Raw genomic sequence first — 25173 nt, forward strand, 5'->3', positions numbered from 1 at the left:
TAAAGTTTCCTTATAAATATATCAGTTACTTTTTGGGATGAAACTTTTATGCAGATTATATGATTTTTATGTAAAAGTGAAACCTATAGGGAAGAAGCTGTTACCACCCAAGCTTGTGAGTTATGTCAGTGCAGTTAATATATACTCCTCCTATTATTAGACTAGTAGCTCTTTTAGGGTGCCATCATTCTCTGCTGTAGTGCTAAAAGAAGTCCTCTGAGTCTCCTAGATTATAAAGTTTTCGATTATCTTTAACTCCTTCCCCGTCTTCCCCTCCTCACATCCATTTACTTGCCTTATCCTGTAAAGTCTGCAAATTACCTATTCTTTACCCCTTTCCATTCTTAGCACTCTAAAAAAGGCCACATCATTTGATTATTTTATTCAGCAAATACCCCCTTTAGTCATTTATACTCAGTCACTTAACAAATCCCTAAATTCTGCCTCTCTAACAGGTTCACTTCTCCTTGTCTCTATTCTTAACCACTCTAGACTAAAAAAAAAAAAAAAAAAGACTAAACCACCTTAAATTGCTCATCTGCATTATTGTGTAGAAGGTAAAAGTCAGAAATAGTTTCTGGGAATTTCACTTAAAATAAAAATAAAGATGGTTCTAGTTTTTGAGAGATGATGAATCTAACATTATATTTTGGGAAACTGTCTCACTGCTTAAAGAATTAATCAAAAATAAATAAGGCAATATAACCTTGCCTTAAAAGAAATCTATTTGGAGTACAAGGCAACAAAAGACAAAATAAATAGCATCTCATAAAAATTTAAAACTTTTGTTCATCAAAAGACTTTACCAAAAAAAGTGAACAGACAAGTTACCGACTAGGAGAGTATCTTTGGAAATCATATATCCCACAAGAATCTGATAACCAAAATACATATAAAACTTCAACAACTTAATAGCAAAAAGAAAAATAACTAAAACATAAAATGGGCAAAGGACTTGAACGGACATTTTACCAAAGAGAACATTCACATAGCCACCAAACACATCATTAGCCATCAGAGAGATGCAAGTCAAAACCACATTGAGATACCATTTCATTCCCTCTTAAGATGGCTAAGAAAAAAACAAAACGGAAAATGGCAAATGTTTGTGAGGATGTGGGGAAATTAGAACCCTTACCCATTGCTGGTGGGAATGCAAAATGGCACAGCCATTGTGGAGAACAGTGTGACAATTCCTCAGAAAAACTAAAAATAGAGCCATTATATGACCCAGCAATTCCACTCCTAGGTATATACCCAAAAGGCTTGAAAGCAGAGACTTGGAGACTTGTACACCCATGTTCCTTAAAGCACTACTCACAATAGCCAAAAGCTGGAAACAACCTAAATGCCTATCACCAGATGAATGGATAAATAAAATGTGGTACATACAATGGAATACTACTCAGCCAGCAGGAGAAGTGAAGTCTTGATACACGCTACAATATGGATGGAGCTGGAAGACGTTATGTTGAGTGAAATAAGTCAATCACAAAAGGACACATATTGTATGAGCTCACTTGTATAAAAAGAGAGAAAAGGCAAATATATAAAAAACAAAGTTAATTAGTGGTTACCAAGCGTGGAAGGGGAGAGGAAAAGTATAGGTTAATGGTGATGGAAATATTGTGTTGATTAAGGGTTGCGCAGCCAATTACTGTAATTTCTGTCAGTAAGTTGTACACTTGTAAAAAGTTGAATTGGCAAAAGTTATGTGATAGATATATTTACTACAACAACAACAATAATAACAAAAAGAGTAGCTATCAAGGCTGCGTACATACGACCAAAAACCTCATGGATTTTGTTTCTTGGTTTGGAGGTTTAACGGTCATGGTTTCATGGGACATCTTAGTTAATTGGCCTACTGACTTGTTAGTACCTCTGTTCTACCTCTTAGTTTGATGCATAGTGCCTGAGGTCTCAAAATATTGCAGTCGGCCACCCAAGGCACAAAGATTGGTCCATATTTTCCTGGAACAACAAAGGAGAGTTGAAAATAGGAAGAGGATATGGAATATGTGCTAATTTTCTCCATGAACAGTTGTTTCCTTTGTCATGAGACCAGAAGAACTGGATGGTGCCTAGCTACCATTACTGAACATTTTTTTTTTTTAATTGTGCTTTAGGTGAAAGTTTACAGAGCAAATTACTTTCTCATTCAAAAATTATACAGAAATTGTTTTGTGACATTGGTTGCAATCCCCACAATATGTTAACGCTCTCCCTCTTTCCCTTAACACCCCAGGTTCCCCGTATCCATTCATCCAGTTTTCCTGTTCCTTCCTGCCTTCTTGTCCTTGCTTATGGGCAGGTATTGCCCATTTGGTCTCACACACTTGGTTGAACTAAGAAGCACATTCATCATGTGTGTCGTTTGTTTTATAGGCCTGTCTAATCTTTGGCTGAAAAGTAGACTTTGAGAGTAGTTTGAGTTCTGAGTTAGCAGAGTGTCCTGGAGCCATAGTCTGTCTTGGGGGTTCCTCCAGTCTCTGTCAGACCAGTCTGGTCTTTTTTTGTGAATTTGAATTTTGTTCTACATTTTTCTTCTGCTCTGTCTGAGACCGTCTATTGTGATCCCTGTCAGAGCGGTCAGTGGTGGTAACCAGGCACCATCTAGTTTCTAGGCTCAGACTGGTGGAGGCTGTGGTTCATGTGGCCCATTAGCCCTTCGAACTAATATTTCCCTTGTGTGTTTAGTTTTCTTCATTCTCTACTGAACATTTTGATAAAAGATACCATAGGAGAATCCTGATCAAAATAGGGAAAATGCAGAACAAAATTTCAAATTCCCATGGAGTCCAGACTTCCTGGGCCATGAAGGTTGGATGAACCCTGAAACTATTGCCCTGAGATAATATTTATACCTTAACCAAAAATACTCCCTGAAGTCATCTTAAAACCAAACAGTAGTTTAGCTTAACTAGTAAAAAAAAAAAAAAAAAAGTCTGCCTTGAGCATTATGCTCTTTTAAGAACTACCTACTTGGAATCAAATTGACAACAGCAACTCAAAAGATTAGATAGGAACCTTAGGGGGCAGTGAATTTATGTTAATGGGGGAGGAACAACTCAGAAAAGGAGGGTGAGAATGGTTACAGAACTCAAAGAATGTAGTCAGTGTCAATAAATGGCATATTTAAGAACTGTTGAGTTGGTGTGTGCTTTGCTGTGTATATTCTTACCAACAACAACTAAATAAATAAAATTATATATATGAAAAAAAAAAAAGAAATCTAATTGGTATGTTTCTATTCTTCCCTAAGTATAGGTACCCAGAAGGATAGGAATTCTGTTTTAGGCTTCAGCTACTGATGTTCAGGTGGCCCATTTCAATTATTAGTATACTTCTCTGTGAAACACTGTAGATGTGAGATAAGCTCCCAGTTCTCCCTAGTCTACCTTTTATCCCTATGCAGTTTTATTCCTCTGTGGTTGAATTTGCTTTGACAAGACTCAGAATACAGGCAGTCCCCTGGTTAAGAACCTCTCCGGCTTATGGACAACTCCTATTTCCTCTTAATGTTACGTATATTTGCCCTCACTTTGAAACGATTGATCCAACCCCTGCTTGCAACAAATTCTTCATCACAATCACCTTCACTTGCTGAATGTGCAGCTTTTAAATATTGAAAAGGCTTTGAGCCTTTTCTTGCACTAAACTAAGGCTAAATATGGAACAGTATGCACCTGGTCTGACTCACCTACAAATCCTTAAAGACATAGTTAGAAACCGATCTCATTGCTAACCTGGGGACTGCCTGTGTTTTATGAGAACACATTTTAATCATGAAAAACATGCTTATGTATATTTTTTTAAAATTTACATTATAAAGTAAGCTGTTTGAGATTTAATACTCACACATTTATTAAATTATAATGATTTTCTGAAGTAGTGCCTGTCTTAGGGTTCTCTAAGAATCAGAACCAGTATAGAAGGAAAAAAATATATATATGTGTGTGTGTATATATATATATGAGAGAGAGAGATTTATTTTAAGGAATTGGCTCACACAATTGTGGAGGCTATGGGGGGCTGGCAAATCCAAAATCCATAGGTCAGGCAATAGGCAGGAGATTCTTGCAGTCTTGTGACCCAGAATCCATAGGTCAGGTGGCAGAAAGTGTGAAGGAGTTCTGGCAAGATGTTTATCTATAATCTAGAGGCAGAATAAACCCTAGGGAACACTCCCTTTTCACTCTTTAAGACCTTCAACTGATTAGATGAGGCCCACCCACATTATGGAGGGTAATCTGCTTTACTTGAGACCAGTTGATTTAATCAAATGTAACTACTTTATGACAGCATCTAGACTAGCACTTCACCAAACAACTGGGCACCATAGCCTAGAAATTAATCATCACAGTGCCCATAACTTATACATTAAAAATAGAGTTGCTAACTTTCATTTTTTTCATATATGTGTAGGATCATGCATTTACTACAAAATTTTGAACACTCACTATGTGCCAGGCACTGTGCTAAGCTCTGAGAATGAAAATATAAACACATGACCTCTTTGTCAGGAAGCCTACCATCTAAGTCATACGTGGTGCTTAGCGCAGCATTTCCTAAGCCAGTCTCAAATTAGGAGATGGAGAAGGAGGGAAGAGTTCCCTGAGTAGTGTTTCAAAGTCAAATTCTATTAAGCCAAATTGAATGGAGGCAAGAGGCAATCCCACACTAGAAGACACAGGAACAGTGAGATTGGCACTTTCTGGAACCAGTGGGTAGACTTGGAGCAGAGACTGAGGAATAGTGTAGCAAAAGAGAAGCTGTAGGATTAGCCATAGGCCAGTTCCTAAAAAGCTTTGATCATTTGAAAGAATTTGAAGTTTATCTGAGGGAACTTTAAAAGATTTTAAGGAGTTGGAGCAACAGAGGCAGATTTACATTCTTGAAGGAGTCCTCTGAGAGTGAAGTAGAAAAATGGATTAGTGTGGTCAAGACTAGAAAACCCTAGAGTACTAAGGACTACAAAAGCAACAGGCTTTGCTTCCTCAGGCCCTTTGCTATTGACTTTGAAGTGCAAAATAATCAATCATCGCATATTTATTTAGTTCCTGTTGCATGTGACATGCCTTGATAGATGAAGTTGAGAATTCAAAGAACTATTAGACACGGTTCTTGCCCTCAAGACATTTAGAATCTAGTTGGGAGGAAAGATAAAAACATAATGTACAGTGTATAGTGCTTTAATAGTTTTCAGATTATTTTCACATACAGTTTTTCTTTTGATCCTCAAAACAACTGTGATGTGTCACATTATTAGTTTACATTTTATTATGAAACAATTATAGCCCATATTAAGCCAGATTCTATGACCCTATTTGTAAGTAATGGAGCTGCAACTCCAACCAAGGTCTTTAGACTCCTAGGCCTGGAATCTTTCCACTGCACCATACTGTCCCCTTATTAAATAATAATATGATAATTAAGTTACTGTAGAAAATGAATATAAATGAGTATATAAATATGATTACTCATCAGATGACTTAGCTAAACAAGAACTTTGTGGTGAGTTCAGAGGAGAAACGATCACTATCTTGAATGATTATTTGTTTCAGCATGGAATTGAAAACTAATTCTAGGGTACAGAAGCAAATGAAAAAATACACAGAGGCAGAGAATGGGTTATAAAAGTTTGTGCCTGCAGGTTCTTGTAGGGGAGACAGGGAAAGAGCTGGAATTATCAGTTGGGGCCAATGGTGAAGAACTTAAATGTCAATATTCAAAGTTTGTAGGCTTTTATGGTGTTGGTGAAGAATATTGAATATACCATGGACTGCCAGAAAAATGAACAAATCTGTCTTGGAAGAAGTACAGCCAGAATGCTCCTTAGAAGCAAGGATGGCAAAACTTCATCTCATGTACTTTGGACATGGCATCTGGAGGGACTAGTCCCTGGAGGAGGACATCATGCTTCATAAAGTAGAGAGTCAGCAAAAAAGAGGAAGACCTTCAAAAAGATGGATTGACACAGAGGCTGCAACAATGGGCTCAAACATAGCAATGATTGTTAGAATGGCACAGGACCAGGCAGTGTTTCCTTCTGTTGTACATAGGTCACTATGAGTCGGAAGAGACTGAATGGCACTTAACAACAAACGGCAGCAACAAAAGGCTATTGTGAAGATAGTGATGACCACAAGAGCTTAGAAAAGCATATTGAAGATCTGCAAACCCTTGAAAGACACTTCAACTTCTTTTCATGTCCTAGGGACTGCAGCTTAAAATTTCAGTACAGGGAGTCCCCAGGTTACAAAGAAGATCTGTTCCTAAGTGTGTTTGTAAATCGAATTTGTAGGTAAGTCAAAACAGGTGCATATGGTTCTTACTTAGCCTAACTTTAGTGCAAGTGGAGCCCTCGTGGAGCACTGGTTAAGAGCTGGGCTGCTAACCAAGACTTCAGCTGCTTGAATCCACCAGCTGCTCCTTGGAAACTCTATGGGGGCAGTTCTGCTTTGTCCTCTAGGAATCGAGTTGGAATCGACTTGACAGCAACGGGTTTTGGGTTTTTAGTGTAAGAAAAAATCACTTCTCAGTGATTTAAAAGTTGCAAGTGCAGCAAGTGAAGGTGATCTGATGAATTTGTTTTGGGCAGGGATTGGTTCAGTCCTTTCAAGTGAGGGCAAATTTACATAACATTAAAGGGCAAATGGGAGGTGTCAGTAACCAGGATGTTAGTTACCTGGGGACTTACTGTACCTGCTTTTCCTTTCACTTCACGTTATAAGCTTCAGTCTGGCTCGCTTCCCATCACCGCAGATATTTCTTACCATTACTGTCTCCTGACCTTCATCAACATGTAGGATATCTGTGTTTTGAATGATTTTTACCTCTGAGGAATTAGTTGGCAGTTTTCCAATATGCATATCATCTTTTTTTTCCCTCTTCTTCCCTTATTTCTAATCTCTTGCATTCCTCAGGTTGATTACTTCATTCCCACACAGTTGAACATGCCCTGAGATATTTCCTGCTGTTTATTCTCCATTTCAAAATCCCTAGGAAAAGCACCTTAGTCTAGGCCTTCCATTAACCTTTTCAATGCTCTACTGCACTTCTTTTTACATGAGAAAGTCTCTAGACAGAGCTTTGCATTTATTGTCGTCTTTTAAAGTTTTTTTTTTTTTTTTTTTAAATATATTTCCCTTCAAAGGCTATTCCTGACGTCCAGAAAATTCAGAGTGGTTAAACTTCCTTGCCTTAATCCTCAAAGAAGAGAAACTGTTAAATGAAATGCACAGACTTGAAGGAGGCAGCTTGTTAAATCATACATTCGCAACACTGCCACATATCAGTGGCATCACAGTGGACACCGAGAAAGTGACTTGGAGCATTTCTGCAGCCGCTTTGCTACATGTTATATTTTCTCTTCATTTTCAGATTCACTCTCCAAGCCTCTGGTTGGTGGGCTTAATCTGGACATTATCTAAGGAAAATGGCGTATTTCCTAATGGGGAACAAAGTTTCAGTGTGATTGCCTTTGAAAGGCATCCGCAACTCTGCATTTGCAACTCAGTATCTTGCTAAGTTAGGACAAGGTCAGAAAAGGAGCAGGCCGTTGAGAGTAGGAAAAGAAAAAAATCTGCCCCTCACACTCATAATGGTTTATGTAGTTGGGCAATTAGGCAAAATATAGAAGTCATAGTTTTGATGTTGTATTAATAATTTGGAGCATGGGACATAAAGTCAGGAGGAATGTCATCTGCTCAGGACAAAATACAGTGCTACATGCAACATGTTGATTCTAGAAAATGGTCACTTACGTAGTTTCCTGTAGAAGAATAACCAGTTCGACTCATGGTCGTCCCGTGTGTGCAGAGTAGAACTATACTCTATAGGGTGTTCAAGGCTGTGACCTTTCAGAAGCAAATTGCCAGACATTTCTTCCAAGGCATCTCTGGTGAGTTCGAACCACCAAACTTTTGGTTACCAGCCAGTGTTTAACAATTTGGGCTACCCAAGAACTCTAAGTGAAATAATAGTGCTTATTTAATTTTATGCCCCAGGCTCGTTTGCATAATTGTTGGCTTGATGTTGAGAAAGCAGATTACAAAATGTTAGATGGGGGAAAGAAGCTTTAGGGATAAATTTATAGAAACATAGAATTTCCTTAAGGAAATAAAAAACAGAAGCTCCCACCAGTGAAGCCCTCACAGGGGTATGTGGATTGGTGAGTAGGGAGGTGGAACTGTACTAACACTCTTGTTTATTTCTGTGTTGAAGGCAAGGCGGAGCCTAAAAGAATTTGAATATGACTAAAGCCAACCACTTAGTGTAACTGTCTGCATTCCTATAATGCAATAGCGAAGGTAATCTGCTTGTTATGCAGTTTCCTTTAGGATCCCAGCAGGTCCCACATTCTGGAAGCAAATGTTGTATTTGCCGTAATCTGTGAAAGGAAAAAGCCAGGGCTAAAAATACAAAACAGAACAAATGTAAAACATTGCTGTTGCTTAAGTTTTGTAATTGCTCTATAAATGAGTCTCAGGCATCTGTGTGGCAGAGATACTTTTATGAATCGTTGAAAAGCTGGCTGCTCTTCAGAGAGGTTTGGCGGGCCATCGGGATTCATAAGCGTCTCTGAGATATGTGTCTTGCTGACCTAGCAAATAATAGCAGGTTGTATGTAGGACTCCCACTTTTGAAAACGTGATTGCCTGGTGAGAGATGACATTTAATGTGAGAATCAGTTGAAATTGTTCACAACAGAACCACTTGCTGGGGTGGAGATGTTAAAGGGTAGAATTGCACTGGGAAATCTATGTTCTCAAACCTGCTACTGAAGGAGGGTGGGGATGTTGAACGCAGGAAGTAGAGAGAGGAAGTGAGCTGTGGGTGGATGCTTGGTGACTAAAAAGAAGATTGTCAACAGTAAACTCTCCTCAACCTAAATGTGGAACAAGCACAAATAAACCAGGTAGGTTTATCAAATCCAGTCAGGCCTCTCTGTAGTATCTAAGTTGCTTAGTTTTTTTCTTTTAGCGTATTATCGGTATTTGTTAAGCTTTATTTAGCGTTCTGGGTGAGTGGGGTTATGTTAGGCCATGGAGCTTCCATTTAAGCTGTTTACCTTGTATGAGAAGTGATCATTCCTTACTTGTCTATCTTTTTTTTCTTTAGATAGTATTCTCCTTAAAGCCAGACATTTCGAAACTACCTATATAGGGTCGCTATAAGACGGAATCAACTCAACGGCAATGGGTTTGTTTGTTTTTTGTAGTATAGGGTCACTAAGAGTCAGAATTGATGGCAACAGGCGTTTGGTAATCTTTCCAAGTGCTATCAGACATTTAAAATATCTCATTTAATCTTCACAGCAGCCCAGAGGGATAGGCCTCATTATGCCCATTTTAAAATGGAAGGATGTGGGACTCTGAGTAACTTGCCCACGATTACATAGCAAGAAAGTTGGAGAGCTGGGATTTGAATTTGGGTCTGCCTAAAAATTTTAACATCAAAACTCTCTCTCTTTCCCATTTATTATACTCCCTAGAAATTTTTTTATGGTATTTTACCCTTGATGAGAGGGAAATGGGCTGCAGACATGGGCTCAAACGTAGCAAAGATTGTGAGGATGGCACGGGACCGGACAGCATTTTGTTCTGTTGTGCATAGTGTTACTATGAGTCAGAACCGACTTGATGGCACCTAACAACAATAATTTTACAGACACGCCATAAGTATTTACTGAACAAATGAGAGAGTGATTGAAATAATGGTACCGTAGAAACCCTGGTGGCGTGGTGGTTAGGAGCGTGGGTGCTAACCAAAAGGTCGGCAGTTCAGATCTATCGCCACTACTTGGAAACCTTATGGGACAGTTCTACCCTGTCCTATCAGGTCACTATTAGGTAGAATTGACTCTATGGCAATGGCTTTGTTTTTTTGTTGTTGTTTTTGTTTTTTGGCTTAGTAGCATTTTTAAGTAGTCCTGGTCGTACAATGGTTAAGCATTTGGCTGCTAACTGAAAGGTTGGTAGTTCGAACCCACCCAGCAGCTCTGTGGGAGAAAGACCTGACAATCTGCTGCTCCCTCATAAAGATTACAGCCTAGAAAACCCGCCCCGTCACATGGGGTTGCTATGAGTTGAAATCAACTAGAAGGCACCTAATAACAACAACAGTAGTATTTTTGAGTCAAAATTGACTCAACAGCAACTAACAGTAACAACAACAGTAGTATTTTACATGTGCTTATATGAAAATTTTCCAAATACTCAAAGTGTAACTAATTAAGCTTCTTTTCAGTGTATCTTTTTTGACATTAGGAGTATGTCAGTTATCTCTACACATATACGAAAAAATACAGAACATAAAAAAATGAATGAGCACAGCTGCATTTGGGGACTGAACTATCAAACTTTCATAATAAAAAAGAGGAAACATTTTGACTGCAACCTAGCCAAGAGACTCTATTTTCCCTTTATTATCCCACGTGTGGCCCGTGTATCTACTAATTCGACCTTAGAGCGTTGAAGGAAACTACACACAAAGTGGATTTGAGAAGAGGATTGTTGGATCACTAAACCACATTCTATCATACGCTGATGGCCGCATGCTCACATGCTCTATCTGTGGATTATTGCTGTCCAAATGTCTACATAATGGACTTTCTTAGAATCTGAGAGGTCTTTTCAGGAGTCTTCCCTTCTAAGGCCAGAGGCACCTTGACTTTCTGTGTTATTACAAAGCTCATCTTCCATTGACAACCGGAAGTCACATTCCTAAGTGTGTTTATCCATATAGTGTTATCTTTACCTGGTCGCCCATATATCTCTTAGGTGAAAAATGAAACCAGTTTAGCAGCCAGTCCGAGGAGGTGGCACATGATGACACTGGATCTGAGTGAATGTGTTTTAAAAAAAAAAAAATTGAATGTGTTTATTTGGAAGAAGAGGATGGAGCTGGTTTGGCAAATGTGGTTTTTCGAATTGATATTCAGATTGCATGGTGCCCTAATAAAAAATTATTGCACTAAAACTTGTGAGAGCCAGAACTCAATGGGACTGCCTTGTTTTTCTAGGTTTTGCAAGTTTTCTGGCTTTGACCAGGTGCAGTCTTACCACTTTTCTATTGCTCTCTGTTAGTGGAAAATATTTGAGTTTTCCTTCTCTGACAGGTTTCCACCTTACACAGGTTCTGGCTTTAGCCAGTTTTACTGTTGAAGTCATTAGCATTTTAGATCAGCTCCTGAACTAAACAACAGATTACTTGTCCTATTTATTTTATATTTTATCTTACCTATCTATCATCTGTCTGTCCATCTGTCTGTCCATCTATCTATTTGTCCATCCATCCATCCATCCATCCAGTCATCCCTTGGCTGTACTAAATTCTCTGCTTAGACACAAAACATTAATTCAAAGATGTACTAGGAATTAAAAGGACCTGATGGATTCAAGAGAAGCTACTACTTGGGATTTTCAGACTTTTGCTTTTTGTAAATGATGATACTTTGAGAAAAGAATCACAATTTTTTATTTGCTTTGGTTTTGTACTGTACTCTCAGTGGAAATCATTCTGAGACCTGCAGTAGTGATACTAGCAGAAAACTGGTAGGCAAGTCAAAAAGATCTCGCTTTGTTTCTAAATATTTAGGGAACTTTTGCTTTAAGATGTTAGACTCAGAGGTAGAACTAATTAAACGCCAATGCTACTTCCTTCCTTTTTTTGTTTCTTTTAATATGATGAGCCTCAAGAGCTTCTGTAGTCATTAAAAAATAAAATGCTTGCCCAAAGCCTGTCCCCATAAGCTTTTTTGAGTATGGCTCCCATGCATATAAACCAGGACGCCTTTGTAAAGTAGGGTAAGCCTGTTAAAATGAGAGCATTCAGTGTTTCGTAATCACATGGCAATATATGGGAAGCAAGTGGATTTCTCTTGTACTGAATGTGGAAATAAGTTAGAGAAACATATATAGTCACTGTTTGCTGATTGTATTAGGAGAAAAGTGTTCTGAATATAATTATCTCCATGGCATGGCAAAGGATAGAGATTTGAAGTTACTGTTATCACTTGACACTTCATTTTTATGAACACCTGACTCCCCAGGTCTATAAAACTACCAAGCACAGTCCTGCCCAGGCTTACGCACTGGCGTGGTTTCCTTCCTCCTTAGCAGGAGCATCGGCCACAGTGCTGGAAGGAGGGTTTTTTTCCGTACTGAGCCGCACATCAGAATGAGGATTGGCCTGGTGGTGTCAGTGAAATAGTATACACATAAACTCGTTGCTGCTGAGTCGATTCCAACTCATAGCGACCCTATAGGACAGAGTGGAGCTTCCGCCTAGGGTTTCTAAGGTTGTAATCTTTATGGAAGCAGACTGCCACATCTTCCTCCTGCAGAGCAGTTGGTGAGTTTGAACTGCCGACCTTTCAGTTAGCAGCTGAGTGCTTCACTGCTGGGCCAGCAGAGCTTCTATATACGTACATGATAGGTTTAGTAAATTTTATATTAAAGGAGTACTAGAATTTAGCACAACAGAGCTGCCGCCCCCAATCAGGTTCTTGGTTATTTTTTATAAGTTAAACAGCAGCAAAAGTGGAACCTAAATGATGAGGACTTCCCTAACAAAGAAGAGGCTCTTTTTTTTTTTTTCTTAAATGTGTACTTTAAGATCGCTTGTATTAAAGTTAATAGAGTCAAATGTGTTCCAACCATACTAAAATAGATATTTTTAGCAACAAAGAGCTGTGATGCACTGTCCGTTGCTCAGACTTGGCCTAAGGTAGTCCCTGCACTCGTTCACAAGGAAGAAAATGGAAGGAGTTGCTTTTGCTGACAGGCAAAGTGTAAATTGTGAATTTTGCCCAAGATGCTTCTTTCACCTATCTTGAACCAACAGAAATATGGGGCTGTAAATAATTGAAGCCGGGACTCATCCAGAGGTAGAGATATATATGAATTTTAATAAACATCAAGGGCAGTTGATACTTTGGGTGGCTGGCAAAGTGACACACCTTGGGCCAGAATAACATTGTAACCTTTCTAATTCTTGAGATGCTTGGCTTCCTAAAATGGCCATCTTTATTTAGATTAAGAATCCATTTAAAGTAGTTTTAATAATGTATGGCTTCATACATAAGTGGTTCCATAATTTATTTCACCATTATTCTCTGTCAGAGATTTGAATACTTTTGTTAATTAAGGGGGAGGGGGGAGCAGTTCCTCACTCCAGCCAGCCAAACCCTTGTTGTTACTCATTGGTTGTCTTAAAAAAAAAACCAAAAACAAATGGGACAATCCTAGACTGTTAGTAGGCTTTTTTCCTCCTTCACACAAGTAGTTGCATCAGGTTTGCTTTAAGCTTGCCTTAAAATAGCCTGTCAATAATGGCCAGTTAGTGAATTAAAAATTGCCTCAGTAAACTTCATCGTTTTAGGTTCACAGGTGAACTGCCTCCTAGCCAGAACCCATTTATCAGGAGTTACCCATTTACGAGAGTAACCTTCTCCTGACTTATGCCCAATCCCTGCCAGCACACCTAAATTATTAACATGCATTTTTTTATATTAAGGAGATCCCCTGCCTTCATGAATGGATATAATTTTATTTCCCACACAGCTGAATCCACAGATCTTTAGGCTTTATGTCATCTGAGTGAAAATTCCCAGTGGACAAATCCTTTCTATGAACACAGTACACACGAATATAAGCCCCTCGGCCAAAGGAAGCGAGATTTCCAGAAGCAATATCCGAAATAAACACGGGGGCTTTGCACTTGCCTTGTGCGGCTTCAGGGACACATCTGGAATTCCTGTTCTTTCTAAATCTTCCCTGGCTCCACATGTTCCCTGTGTGCTGAGGTGGAACGTTGCCAAGCTGTCCATGAGATCACGATTCTTTGAGTTGCTAATGAAACCTCTGTGTGGAAGCCTCAAAAACAAGCCGATCTCAGAGTGCATGTGCAGTTAGAGATACATAATTAGGAAGTTACCTCATCGTCTTGAATTCTCCCTTGATGCTCATATATTCTGTCCCGAGGTATTTATTCATTCATGTATATTCTCTTGTCAGCTGGTCTCCAACAATTCGAAGGCTTTTCTGCTGTTAAATATGCTCATAATACTATGGACACGGAAAACCTCACACAGTTGAATTTCCCAGGGAAAATGTGGTTTCCGAAATTGATACCGGATGACCCTGGGAGGGGAGTTAAAATCATTTTCATAGCAATTTGGGTTTTTTTTTAATATTTCAGTGTCATCTGTCCTTGATGAATTTTCAGGTTTCAACATAGGTGTTGTTTCTGTTTCATTCTTGTTTTCACCAACAAAAGACATAAATCTTTCAAAATAGTTTTGCTTTTCCTCAATCAATTGTATAGAAAGAGCACAGATTTAATTATCAAAGTAACCATGGAGCCGAAGGCAGTATCACAGGTATCTCACTTTTTATGTTTATAATCTTTATCGTTTGGGCATAGTCACTAACTTTGTGTGACCCCATTTCCAGCACAGCAAGTGTGTCCATTGTTACATAAACATAAATTTTGTCATCCCAAGTCCTAGAGGAACTTACTATTTATTCCACGTTGTTTTGGGAAGGCTTCTTTTGTTATGGTATTTTAATGACTGTGGATATGAAAACGCCTCTTCAGTTTATTTGATTAGATTGCTCGTGTCACATTGTCTATGAACTTAGAGGAACCTAAAATCTAAAAGATACTTAACCCGTATCACCAATAGTGATTATTATCCATCCCCTGCTTTCAGATCAGCAAAGTTTGAGCCACCCCAATGTACTCGAACCTCTCAACATTAAAGCAACAACAACAAAAAGAAAACAAAACACCAAGGCAGTTTTCCCCCCAGCTTTCACTTTTGAACTCATTGCAAACGTGTGCTACACTTCAATTATAATCTCCTATTTATTTCCCACGTGTATAACTCCCTTCTCTTCAAGGAGTCTATTTAGCAAATATTGTCAATTCAGGAAAATTATGATCGTAATTTTCGTTGCCCCAGTTTAGAGCTGTCATTTTAAAATTGAAGAACTATAGTAATATGCTTAGTGTTGTTATTAAGAATAACAGTAATTATTTCAGTAATTTAAAAATACCAACAATAACGATTGCAGGTGACTTTTCAATATCAGTATCTGACTCCCCAATACCTTCCACAGTAAAACACACCTACAAGAATGATACGAGACCATGAAAAGTTTTAACAGGGGCAAAAGTAAATGAAGAGTATTAGTAAAAAAAAAAAAAAAGTTCCTAAATGCACGAGGGTATTTAACTGATTGGAGTTATTTGTGACCAATGCAAGCTGTTTTATTGTCTCTTTTATTTCCACAACTACAGTTGTTGCCTCACCACATTTTTAGTAACGCAATATCAGGTCTTGATTTTTACAACTGAAAAATTTACAACTCACATATTCCAAAATGAGTTATTAAATTTAAACCTCATGATTTTTCCTATATAGTCCCTAGGTTCAGATTACCACTGGCCCTATTAAAGAATTTTATTTCTAGTGTCTTGGGTCCTGTGGGTGCTTGAGTTGTTTTTCCTTCCATATTTTTTCCATAGGTAGAATAACAGGAAGAGACCAGAGAGCATGACGGTAACCAAAACCCAGTGCCGTTGAGTCAATTCCGACTCACAGCAACCCTATAGGACAGAGTAGAACCACCCCATAGAGTTTCCAAGGAGCGCCTGGCGGATTTGAACTGCCGTCCCTTTAGTTAGCAGCCGTAGCACTTAACCACTACGCCACCAGGGTTTCCAGCATGACAGTAAGTGACGATATCATAGGGTTTTTTTTTTGTTGTTATTGGTAATTTTTTCTTCGTTTTGTCTTGTCTCATTTTAGACTGGAGGTAAGGCTCAAAACAATTGTCAGATATCAAAAAACCAAACCCATTGCTGTTGAGTCAATTCTGACTCAGATCGACCCCATGTGACAGATTAGAATGGCTCCATAGGGTTTCCAAAGCTATATTCTTTACAGGAGCAGACTGCTACATCTTATTCCCATGCGCCATGAGGTGAGTAGGATTCTGGACTGTGGAGTCCTGTCTGAGCCTTACCACTGCTGCCGATAAACCAGTGGTATGTACAGAGGAGACACTACAATACATCCATGGACCATAGTATGGAACCGCTGGCTCTGGAGAACCACCTTGACCACAGGAGAGCCAAAGGTCCTTTTACCTTATGGGCTAAGACTTAACAAAAAGGAGACCTGTGGCTGGTTTCCCCTGCATTGAACCCTAACTTGAATCCCTGGATCTTCACACCCTCATGGTGAATTGAGTCAGGATGGAGGAATACAAGTAAGGACTCTTGGGCAGAGTAGTACAGACTTTTTCTTAGAAACGATAGCATCTTCTTAAGCCATTCACTCTTCTCCCACTTTCCCCTGGATCCCACTGTAGTCAAGGCTACATCTTGCAAAGATGTGAGGGGTACCCACTGAGCCCCAAACATTCTGCACCAGCTATATGGAGTTACAGGAGAACATTCCAGAGAGGAAAAGAGGTATTTTGTGGAGAAACAAGAACTTACAACCTCTTAAAAAGCTACACTGAACATTCATGGGAACAACATTACCCATACCCTGCTTTCAGGTCAGCATAGTTTGAGTCACCCAAATGTAGTCAAACCTCTGAACATTAAAACAATAACAACAAAAAGAAAAAAAAGCAAATCAGTCAAATAAATTGGAGAATTCTCATATCCATGGAATCATTAAAATACCACATTCCGTAGCACCATGGCTCAATTACATCCTGTTGTTGTTAGGATATAACAACAGGATATAATGGTCCTGTGCCATCCTCACAATCATTATTATGCTAGCATTGTTGCAGTCACTGTGTCAGTCCATCTCCTTGAGGGTCTTCGTCTTTTTCACTGACCCTCTACCAAGCCTGATGTCCTTCTCCAGGGACTGATCCCTCCTGACAACATGTCCAAAGTATGTGAGACATAGCCTCACCATCCTTGCTTCTAAGGAGCATTCTGGTTGTACTTCTTCTAAGACAGATTTGTTTGTTCTTTTGGCAGTCCATGGTATAGTCAACATTCTTCACCAATACCACATTTCAAAGGCGTCATATCTTCGGTCTTCCTTCAGTGCTGCTGGTTGGTCCCTGCTCATATGCTACCTCCTGAAATGAATGAACGTCGATCAATCTTTTTGGTATAGTGACTCTGTGTATTCCTTCCATCTTCTTTTGATGCTTCCTGTGTTTTTTAATATTTTCTCCATAGCATCCTTCAGTGTTGCAACTCGAGGCTTGAATTTTTTCTTCAGTTCTTTCAGCTTGAGAAATGTAGAGTGTGTTCTTCCTTTTGGCTTTCCATCTCCAGGTCTTTGCACATGTCATTATAACACCTTGTCTTCTCTAGCCACCATTTGAAATCTTCTGTTCAACTCTTTTACTTCATCATTTCTTCCTTTTGCTTTAGCTACTCTCCATTCAAGAGCAAGTTTCAGAGTCTCTTCTGACATCCATTTTGGTCTTTTCTTTCTTTCCTCTCTTTTTAATGACCTCTTGCTTTCTTCATGTATGATGTCCTTGATGTCATTCCACAGCTTGTCTGGTCTTTGGTCATTCATGTTCAACGCATCAAATCTATTCTTCAGATGGTCTCTGAATTCAGGTGGAATATACTCCAGGTCATACTTTGGCTCTTGTGGACTTGTTCTAATTTTCTTCAGTTTCAGTCTGAACTTGCATATGAGCAATTGATAGTCTGTTCACAGTCAGCCCCTGGCCTTTTTCTGACTGATGATATTGAGCTTTTCCTTAGTCTCTTTCCACAGATGTAGTTGATTTGATTCCCGTGTATTCCATCTGGTAAGCTCCATGTGTACAGTCACCGTTTATGTTGGTGAAAAAAGGTATTTGCAATGAAGAAGTCATAGGTCTTGCAAAATTCTATCATAGGATCTCCGGCATCGTTTCTGTCACCAAGGCCGTATTTTCCAACTACCGGTCCTTCTTCTTTATTTCCATCTCTTGCATTCCAGTCACCAGTAATTATCAAGGCATCCTGATTGCATGTTCGGTCAATTTCAGACTGCAGAAGGTGGTAAAAATCTTCAATTTCTTCATTTTTGGCCTTATTGGTTGGCGCGTAAGTTTGAGTAATAGTCACAGTAACTGGTCTTCCTTATAGGCAGATGGATGTTATCCTGTGACTGACAGCGCTGTACTTCAGGATAGATCTTGAAATGTTCTTTTTGACAACGAATGCAACACCATTCCTCTTCAAGTTGTCATTCCCAGCATAGTAGACCATATAATTGTCCTATTCAAAATGGCCAATACCAGTCCATTTCAGCTCACTAATGCCTAGGATATCAATGTTTATGTGTTCCATTTCATTTTTGACGATTTCCAATTTTCCTAGATTCATACTTTGTACCTTCCAGGTTCCGATTGTTAATGGATGTTTGCAGCTGTTTCTTCTCATTTTGAGTCATGCCACATCAGCAAATGAAGGTCCCGAAAGCTTTACTCCATCCACGTCATTAAGGTCGACTCTACTTTGAGGAGGCAGCTCTTCCCCAGTCATATTTTGAGTGCCTTCCTACCTGAGGGGCTCATCTTCCAGCATTCTATCAGACAAGTGTTGCGCTACTGTTATTATATCCTAGACTTTGACCTCCGTTAATTTTCCTCCTAAAGAGCAGAGTTGGGAGAAGGAAGCCAAACAGAGGGAAGGCATGGGGCTGGGGAGAAGTTGAGTAGCCAACAGTTCCCAAGGCAGAGTCGTTGCAGAAAAAGTTGCCTTGCTCCCCAGAAAAGCATAGTCATGTAGTGACTTCAGAAGGGACCAATCTTTGGACAGAAAGAGAAGAATATTATGACATCTTGCTCAAGAGCTTAAATACCAGACTATATAGGCTACTACTAAATGAGAAATTTAAGAGCAATAACAATGCCTTTCTCATTGTTGTGTTCGGAACACCGTGCCTGGCACAGAGTAAACCAGTTGCCATCAAGTCAGTTTCAACGCATGGAGACCCTTCGCTTGTCAGAGTAGCACTGCAGTCTGTTGGGTTTTTACTGGCTGATTTATCAGAAGTAGGTCACCAGACCTTTCTTCGGATATGCCTCTGGGTGGACTGTGACCTAACCTTTTGGGCAGCAGCTGAGCATGTTAACTGTTTGCGCCACCCAGAGACTTCAGCACAGTGTGGGAACGCAGTAAGCAGTTGCTAAATAAATGAAGGAAAATACATGGTGGGCATTTTTCGGTCAAAGGAATTAAGTAATAACAGACAAGATGGCAGAACCAAATAATCGCAACTGTGGAAGTTAATATGTACAGGTGCTTTTTTTCTGAAGAGACTTTGATTTGCAGAATTATTGCCCCTTTAACTTTTTAGGGTTCTTAGACCTCTGTGACTAGAAATCAACTCAACAGCACAAGGCAACAAGAAGAATGTTATTGAATTTTTAAAAATCCCTAGATCATCTTAGGAAATTTATTTTTCCTTCACTTTCTTTTTGTGTAATCTCACCTTGAACTGTGGTGTAGTTCACAATTCTGTAATATCAATCTCTGTATTCAGAATGCATCAAACAAAAACCCACAGTTGTCAATTCCTCTGACCTGGCTGGTGCTTTCTGGTAAAATTTCACTGGCACATGTTTTGCCATAGAATAGTCAAGGATGTTTCTGGTTTCTGGAGTCTGGCAGTCCACTTAACGGTTACCAGCGACCTAGAGGAAAAAGAGGAGGATGTGAATTGCATCAACCTTGTTACCATGAGTAACTAGGTTGATGCAATTCACATTGAGGAGTGCTGGACGGCACTGGGTTTTTGTTTGGGTGGTGCAGTGGTTAAGAGCTATGGCTGCTAACCAAAAAGTTGGCAGTTTGAATCCACCAGCCACTACTTGGAAACACTGTGGGGCAGTTTTCTTTGTCCTATAGGGTCACTATGAGTCCAAATGGACTCAGTGGCAATGGATTTGGTTTTGGGCTTTTTTTTTTTTTTTTACATACCATGAAATTGGACGTAGCATTTATTTCTCTGAAGCACATAATCTGTCATGCCATGGTAGATTGAGCTGCAAGCTTCCAGAAACAGAAGCAGATTACCTTAATTACATGATAAGAAAAAACACTGTTGGTAATTGGGTGAAAGTAGGTATCTCTGGGCGTCAGCTAAAGCATCTTTTAGAGCCATGACCAATGCCTAATTTTCTCAAGAAGCCAGAGATGAAATTTAGTAGTCTTTCTTTTTTTTTTTTTCCCCCTGACTCAGGTCAACCCACCAAATTTAAGCCAATCTACATGGGGTCTCTTTCCTCTCTCTCTCTTAAAATAGATAGATATTTAATTTTTAATATTCTTTTCCAGTTTTTTTGACAAGTTATACATATGCTAATAGAAATAAGCTTATTATTTGAAGCACAGAGCTGCTTGTCACTGAAGCTTCATTAACACCGTTATCACCGCCTGACATTTATCTTATAATTTTCTAGAGCTGACTGTTGTGTCTCCATGGAAACCCAAATTGCAATTGAAACAAGTAGGATAATAAAGGCATCCACTGAGATTGACAGCCTGGGAAGCCTGGTTACATTTGTTTATAGTTCCTTCAGTAGCTACAGCTAGAGATGGAGAATAGGTACTTTGGATGCGCAGATTAACTCTCTCGAGTCACACATCATACCTGACTATGCTTAGGCAGCAAGGGTACTATGACATCTTTGGTTCTAATGTTAGTAATTAGATCTCTAATTTTTGCTGGAGTCATCTCAAGGCATTATGAATATTGGATGTAAAATTAACTGTGATCCTATTTGGATCCAAGAGGAAAAGTCTTTCTGGATGATTTTGACAGTGTGTAATGTTGATCAGTCATTGACCTGGCAGCTTATGGTGCCTGAATGGATTTCTTTTGGGGAGGGGGATCAACCACAGACTTGTATAATTTTTTTTCCTTTATACTGAAGAACCTGTGCTCTTTTAAGTTCATGACTTCACATCAATTTGGATGGTGCCTCAAAGCGAAGAGTCATGAAACTGGAGTGGGTCCAGAGTGAATTAATCTGAAATTAATTTGATTCTGAAAGCCTCCATCTGGCTGTGTTTGGGAAAGGCAGTTAGACAGATAGATAAACAAATGATCATCTGTATTCATTATGCCAGATGTAGTGTCAAAAAATGAAGAAATGGCTTTAAAAAAAAATCAGCTATGGGGAGTTTTGATATAATGATATTCAGCCTCTTAAGAATAACAGCCATTCTAATTTAGCACATAATCTTATTTTTATTCTTACTTGTTTAGGGGGTTAGATCTGATGGTGTGTGTGTGCGCATGTGTGCACTTTTTTTTTTTTTTTTAAGAAATGAACAAATTAAATGTCAAAGCTTATTTTAATTGGTGATTTAAGATGCTACATGGAATTTATGACATGCTCAGGGAGAGAGGAGATTAACAGATTTCCGAATCAAAATATAATATTGGGTATTGATTTCATCTTAAGATGTAGTTTAGAGATTTAAAAAAGTAGCAAGGTAGATTGACCTTTGTTTGGACTTTTCCCTTTGGATATGTGGTTTTGAAGCATGTTTGTAGCATAGGGTAACATTCATGATACACTGGCCTATGTGTAGAATTCCGAATGTCTTCTTTCAGTAATTATACAGACTTGGCAGTGTTCTTTTCTGTGTTGTACTTTTGCAACTGTCTTTATAAGCAAACTAAGAGAGGCAAATATCTTGGACGACTGCTCTCTAGGAATTTAGTGCAATCACTGTAGAATACAGCATTGCCTTTTCTTGTGTCTGGGCAGAAAGACTCTAGAAAATTCATGATGAGTCCCTTTAAAGTTACCACAGTAATACACTTAACTTGGGGCCTTTTATTTCCAGTTTTTAGACCTCAAATATTACCTTATGTGATGCCTTGCAGAGAAAGAATTAAAGTTTATCTTCTCGACCAGTGAAGCATGGTTTACTTTGGAAAAACAAACTCCCAGAAGGGAACAGTTCACCCCCCGCATGTTTCCCTCCCATCTCCCTCGCTGCCCACAGCCAAAACAGCTATGACAATAATAATTATCCAAACCAAAAAACCCAAACCTGTTGCCGCTGAGTCAATTCTGACTCCTAGCAACCCTGTATGACAGAGTAGAACTACCCCGTAAGGTTTCCAAGGCTGAGGTCTTTAAGGAAACAGACTGCCACATCTTCCTCCTGCAGAGCCACTGGTGAGTTTGAACCGCTGACCTTTCTGTTAGCAACCAAGCACTTAGAGCAGAATCCTTATAACGTAAAAATTAACCCCCAAATGTTGAAGAGTCTGGGCAAAATCATTTGCTGTATTTGTTGGCAACAAACTAGATGGTACACCAATTCTGAGTTTTGATCACCCACTGTAGTGTTATATTGAGAAAGTAAAATCTCAGTTGCCTGGTACCCATGGGAAATGAGTCAGTCTGATTAGCTAAGTTTGCGGTGTAGCTGAAACCATATCCCTTATGGTACCAATTCTCTTTATTGTCTGATTTTGATGGAATCCTTCTTAAAATGCATTTTATATTTCTTCCCATATTCAACAGAATTTATTGAACATAGTGTGACCCTCCAGATGAGACAAGATTGTCATTATACAAATTAATTACTCTTCTGTGCTGATGTCCTTGGGAACAGCTGGGAAATATACATGGGCCGCACCTACAAGATAGCTTTTAACTGCTGGCCTCTTTCAGATTTTCATGTCTGTCATGGAGCTGTCACTCCATGAGTCCACCTATTCCAAACCTCTCTTTTTTCCTTCTCTGAGTTTGAAATGCAGATGACCAAGGCTGTGAAAATCCAATATAAAATAAGAACTCTCTGAGGAGCTTATTGGGGAGCTTTCCAGAGATTATTAAAGGCACAAACATTAGGGTGGGAACTTTGTGACATCTGTTTTGGCTGCTCTGAGGTCATTTTTTCCTTAATTCTCTTGCTGGCATTTCAAAGACGTATGAGTTTAAAGGTATTATCCGCAAAAGAAGTCCACTGGAACCTGATAAGTTACTAAAAAAATAAAACACTAGACTGCAGAAAAAAATGTCTTTCTTCACAAATGGGTCTGTTTTGTCATCTGAACTACCATCATCAATATGATGTAATTAGTTCCCACTGAACATCAACTTTTGATTTTCCAGATCAGAAGAAGGACACAGTGGTCCCCGTAACTTCCAAAGCATCTGTGTGAAACTCCATATTGCTGGCATTCAATTTAAGTTTGTTTCTTGAGGACAGAGTAGAACTGCCCCTTAGGGTTTCCAAGGGTCAGCTGGTGGATCCAAACTGCTGACCTTTTGGTTAGCAGCCATAACTCTTGACCACTGTGCTACAGGGCTCAGCACCTCATCTGATGACAGAAAAAGGGAGGCCAAAAGCAGGTTGGGGAGAGACTAGCCTGAGATTAAATTTTGTCATTGATAAATGATAAAATGAATAATGACTGGACAGATAATCAATATTTAACGGAAAGGTAGATAGAGTTCTGAATGCCACGTAAGCACGAAAGTCACTGAAGTCTTTGTACTTTAGTCCAAAGCAGGAAGGTCCACTGAACAGTTTTACAATAATTCAGGCACAAAATGATGATAACCATAATTAAGACAGTGGCTGCCCGCAGACAAGTGGACCCAGTGGGCATTTAGAGAGAAAAATAGGCATCCACTCAGGAACTAATTCGTAGTGAGCGTGTGACACTTAACCACTGGTGACACAGTGGTTAAGAACTCGGCTGCTAACCAAAAGGTCCCCTATTTGAATCCACCAGCTGTTCCTGGAAACCCTATGGGATAGTTCTAGTGAGTCAGAATCAACTGCACGACAACAAGATTTTTTTTTTTTTGGTATGGGATCCTCAGACTTTGTAGAACTGTGCTAGATGGGATACCATGGTTCTTTATAACTGTGGTGACGAATTGCATAGCGTGTGATTTAATTTTTACAACTTTTAGGACTTCTTGTATTAAATCTATTCACTCAGAAAATATGTATTGAGGATATACTGAGACTGAGTTCAAGGCACTATGCTTACCTTCCAGATGAGCCTTCCCTGACAGTATTATTTCAAATTGCAACCCTGCACCCAACACTCCCTGTCTCCCTTTCCGGCTTTGTTTTTCTCCAATGCTATTCTCTCTTTCTAGTATGCTTACGGCACTGGATGTGTTGGTGGGTTAGTATGCTTTAAGATTTGCTTACTTATTTGGTTTATTGCATTCTCCTCAACTAGCATATAGGATTTATAAGAGCTGTTCTCTCCCCCATGTTATTAATTACTGTGTCTCTAGCTCCTTGAATAATGTCTAGATGGTCTGAGTCAGTTTATAAATATTTATTGAATTAACGATTGAAATCAAGAATTTCAGTTTGACCTTGTACTTGATTGGGGGTTCAGTTCATCATTGTTCAATGGTCAGAAAAGGGAAGAGGTCAGAACAAGGGGTAAATCTGTGTCATGTGCCTATTACCTGGAGAACATTGCTCCTGATTGTTGGGGAATAAGTTTGAGCCAGTAAGAAAAACAAGGAGGCTGAACATGAAGCTTAATTGAAGAAAAAGGAGAAAGGAAAAGATTATTGTCAGATGTGCTGTATTTGAGGTGGTGCTAGAGCATTTGGTCGACTATAGATATAGAAAATCAGATTAGAGTTGTAAATGGTCAAGACCAGTGAAGTTATTTTCATATGACTAATAGTGAATGAGAGAATCTTGGTGTCACAATGGTTAAGGGCTGGGCTGTTAACAGAAAGGTTGGAAGCTTGAACCCACCCAGCAGCTCCACAGGAGAAAGACTTAGTGATCTGCTTCCATAAATATTACAATCTAGAAAACTCTATGGGGCAGTTCTACTCTACCACATGGGGTCTCTGTAAGTCGAAAAGCGACTTGACAGCATCTCACAACGGCAGCAACGGTAGTGAATGACAGGAATACTCTGCCCAAAGGAGTTAGTACAGAGCAGGAGTGTAAAGAGTGGAGATGGAAGAACTTTGCCCAGTGGGTCCCCTGTATATGTCATTTCAAACTTAGGTGGAAGAACTGGGAAATGCCCCCTTGTCTTGGGCCAGTAGTGTACGTGATTGCCATCCCTGCCATGGGTCTGTGCCAGGGGTTCCTCTCCAGTGTGGCTGGCCAGGTCCTGTATCTCAAATGTGCGCTCAGTGGAAGAAGGGAGGT

General features: G+C 39.3%; 1 protein-coding gene across 5 annotated transcripts in view; it reads left to right on the forward strand.

The window, feature by feature from the left end:
• Nucleotides 1-25173, forward strand: part of CELF2 (CUGBP Elav-like family member 2) — a 362155-nt gene that overhangs the window by 133578 nt on the left and 203404 nt on the right. Inside the window, exon 1 of one of the 5 annotated variants that reach the window (XM_023548924.2) lies at nucleotides 8829-8923. The exons of the other annotated variants lie outside the window; for them this stretch is intronic. The gene's annotated coding sequence lies outside the window, so the exon portion shown is untranslated. Of the gene's footprint in view, nucleotides 1-8828; nucleotides 8924-25173 lie in introns of those variants that run through there. 5 annotated transcript variants of the gene reach the window in all.

This window comes from Loxodonta africana, chromosome 4 (genome assembly GCF_030014295.1).
Source record: "Loxodonta africana isolate mLoxAfr1 chromosome 4, mLoxAfr1.hap2, whole genome shotgun sequence".
NCBI classification, from domain to species: domain Eukaryota; kingdom Metazoa; phylum Chordata; class Mammalia; order Proboscidea; family Elephantidae; genus Loxodonta; species Loxodonta africana.